Below are 4,112 nucleotides of genomic sequence, written 5' to 3'. Positions count from 1 at the left end.
TTGATACCTTCGAAAGAGAATAAAATTGTGTATCAGAATATAGGAAAGCATACAGTGTGTCCATTTAAAAAAATCGATCTTTCATATAAAGAAACTTCATTGGAGCATCCCTTGTGAAGATACAGCCCCTTAAAAGGGGTACATAAAATTTGTTTAACAATTTTTTTCACAAGCACTAAACAAGTTACAATATTGAAATTAACCTGACATTTTCTACTACCAAAAAGACACTTAGAAAGTAATTTATTTGGCTTACCCCATGGTTGTAAGGGGTGGAAAACGCAACCCCTAAAATTTATTTCCAACGTAATTTTTTGTCTTATTATTTTTTTACCATTTAAAAAATTATTTCCGATAGCCTGTTTCATTCTAAAAAAAAATGTCTCTTGAATTTTTTGCCCAAATTAAACCAGTTCGCAGTAAAAAATTATTTTACGAACAACTACAGAGATACATCGTCATAAATGCGGACTGGATTTACTGTTATTTTGTAGTTACTACCTGCATTAAATGATTAAAGGGGAATAATCAAAACTAATTTAATAATAACAAAACATACAACATGTAGAAATCATAGTAAATGTTCAATATGTCTACCTTCAGACATTACGCATGCGTCTAGACGTCGGCGCATTGAGCCACGTATTCGCTCAAATATTCCTGGAGTCTCTCTAATTACCCTGCACGCATCGATAATGCGGTTTCTTAAGTCCTCTACATCGCGAACAGGAGTACGATAAACCAAATGCTGCAAATGGCCCCAAGTAGACAAATCCAGAGGATTGAGATCCGGGGATCGAGCGGGCCAATTCTGTGGTCCTCCTCGACCTATCCACTGATTTGCATATGTTTCAGTTAAATGCTGACGTGCTACTTGACTAAAATGGGCGGGAGCCCCATCATGCATAAAAACCATATCCCTTCTGACGCCCAAAGGAACTTCCTCCAGCAGTACGGGATGCACTTCTCTTAAAAATTGAACGTATGCCTCACCATTTAATCGAGGAGGTAGAAAATGAGGCCCAATTAAATAATCCCCAATAACTCCGACCCACACGTTAAGAGAAAACTGTTCTTGATGGTTAGTTTCGACAATAGCGTGAGGGTTTTCATCAGCCCATATGTGGTAATTATGAAAATTAATAATCTTGTCCCGAGAAAAACTACATTCGTCTGTGAATTCGATCGTCTTCAGAAAGTCACGATTTCTTCTAATCATTTCCAGCATCCAATTGCAAAATTCAAGACGGTTCGGAAAGTCTCGCGGTAACAGTGCCTGTACTCGTTGCAGATGGTAAGGGTATAAGAGATGTTCCTTTAAAATTCGAAATACCGTCATATGATCAACATTTAGCTGGAAAGCAATCTTTCTAGTACTGGTAGTAGGTTGTTCTTCTATCAAATTAAGTACTGCTGCCTCAAGCTGTGGTGTTCTTACTTCTCGATGGCGACCACAATCCTGCGTTCTTTTGTTGAATGAACCATATTCACGTAATCGTTGATGAAGTCAGACAAATATTCTATGTGAAGGATGCTGCCGTTGAGGATACATTTCAGCATATCTTGTAGAAGCTTCTAACCCATTCCCCTGCGACAGACCGTAAACGTAATGCATATCAGCCATTTCCTCATTTGTGTATGCCATTTTAATAACAAGTGAATTATTAAAGTAACAAATTAAGAACAGAACAATACACAATTAGTATTACTTCAATTTCAAAAATTTACAAACTGACAGCTTGATTCCAATTTAATTGTCAGTATCGCTAATGGCGGCCTACTAGATAAATTAGTTTCGTATTTTCGTTTTATGGCGATATGTATCTTGTTCGTAAAATAATTTTTTGCTGCGAACTGGTTTAATTTGGGCAAAAAATTCAAGAGACATTTTTTTTTAGAATGAAACAGGCTATCGGAAATAAATTTTTAAATGGTAAACAAATAATAAGACAAAAAGTTACGTTGGAAATAAATTTTAGGGGTTGCGTTTTCCACCCCTTACAACCATGGGGTAAACCAAATAAATTACTGGCTAAGTGTCTTTTTGGTAGTAGAAAATGTCAGGTTAATTTCAATATTGTAACTTGTTTAGTGCTTGTGAAAAAAATTGTTAAACAAATTTTATGTACCCCCTTTAAGGGGCTGTATCTTAACAAGGGATGCTCCAATGAAGTTTCTTTATATGAAAGATCCTATCTTTTTTTCGATGAGGAATCGCCCCCTTAAATGTTTTACACTTATTTAGTTACACCCTGTATATTAATAGATTTGTTTCTGCAGGAGTCTCAAACTGTTTTCAAACTATCACATACGCTCGACCACATAAGTTTGTGTATAAGTGTACCTATATGTCCACGAATCGATTGGCCAAATATCTCTGATAGTTTCAAATCAATCCTCAACTGCTGCAGAAACAAACTTAATATACCAGGTTACAGTTTTATATGCAATGAAGGTGAGATTTAGCAAACGGCGTTGTCGTCTATATTAAGACTTCTTATTCATGTACAATTTTGTTCACGTTGTTCATACTCCTACCAAAACTCTCTTATAAAAAAAATAAGATCGATATGTTGTACCAGACGAACAAAGATTAANAGACTTCTTATTTATGCACAATTTTGTTCACGTTATTCATACTTCTACCAAAACTCTCATAAAAAAAAATAAGATCGATATGTTGTACCAGACGAACAAAGAAAATTTCATTTTGTATTCAATAAAATTATAGAAATGTGGCTAGGATTTCTCTTTGTCGCTTGTAAAATTGAAATTTACTGTCTTTCATAAAAGTAACATTTTAGTTTGCACTATGATATATCTTACGGTATTCGTAAAAATGTTATAGTTTTTCAGTTACTCCTAACATTGCCAGAAATATAAATATCGTAGGATTATAAAAATTCCCGGCACGTGAAAGAAAAGCAAGATGTGTAAAATTATTTTATACGTAAATCTAGGTTTTGTAAACTATACAAAGTGTTCTGCTGACAATCAACATGATCAAGATAGGGAAAAGTAATAATTTGGATATTAGATTGGTTGTTAATGTCATTGAATCAACAGAACCAAAATGGTTATTTGTGTTACCATAAATATCAAATTGGACTAATGTAAAGAAAATCATATTAGGACCAAGGAGACAGTTTTTGGAATGCTATAGAACTTAATATGATTAATCTTTTAGTTTGCAAAAGTATTGCAAATGCAAATAAAAAAACTTTTTTTTTTTGGAATAATGTCAGGGTGTTAAATAGCCGAACATCAAAACTTGAACAAAACGTCATCTCCTGGAAAGCAAAACACATGAACAAAATTACAATCTGATTTTATTTTAGTCATCATAACAACGTAAAGAATTAAAATAATAGAACTATGTTTTACAAGATATTTAATCTTGTAATTTTTGCTGAAATCATGAAATCAAAGCAAATTTACCATTAGGCTGACCATTGATACTGACGCAACATATCTGAGGCTTTATATGGCTTTATATATCCACGAGCAGAATATACGCCATCAGAACGAAATGCGAGGTATTTAAAAAACTTTTTTTGCACCGAATCAACTAAACTGGTTTGGTTAATATAAAAAACAATCCAAGCCGGAGAGTAGTATTCCTGTTTGGAACGGATAAACGCGTAAAATAATGAAAACAAAACGGCATTATCTCTGAATTCACGACCTTGTCTAATCACAAAGCCCAGCGTACTAAGTGTTGAGGACACCAGATATTGAATATGATTTGAAACCGTAAAGTTACTATCGAAATAGATTCCCAAATCGTTTATGGTATCCGTGCGCTCTAAGACGTCCGATTTAATTTTGTAATTGAATATAATGGGCTTAAGTTTACGTGAAAAAGAAACGACTTTACACTTGGAGATATTTAAATGCAAATTATTTGAATCGCACGAAAGGACTATTTTGTCCAATTGACTCTGAAGGTGAAGACAGTCATCATCAGTTAAGATAGAGGAGAAGATTTTTAAGTCGTCGGCATAAACTAGTTTGCTACAGTCAATGTAAGTCGTAATATCATTAACAAAGATGGAAAATAGGAGATGACCTAGATTGGAACCCTGAGGTACTCCAGAAGTAATAGAATACTG

This window comes from Anoplophora glabripennis, unplaced genomic scaffold, assembly GCF_000390285.2.
Source record: "Anoplophora glabripennis isolate ALB-LARVAE unplaced genomic scaffold, Agla_2.0 scaffold615, whole genome shotgun sequence".
NCBI classification, from domain to species: Eukaryota; Metazoa; Arthropoda; class Insecta; order Coleoptera; family Cerambycidae; genus Anoplophora; species Anoplophora glabripennis.
This window is presented reverse-complemented; position numbering follows the sequence as displayed.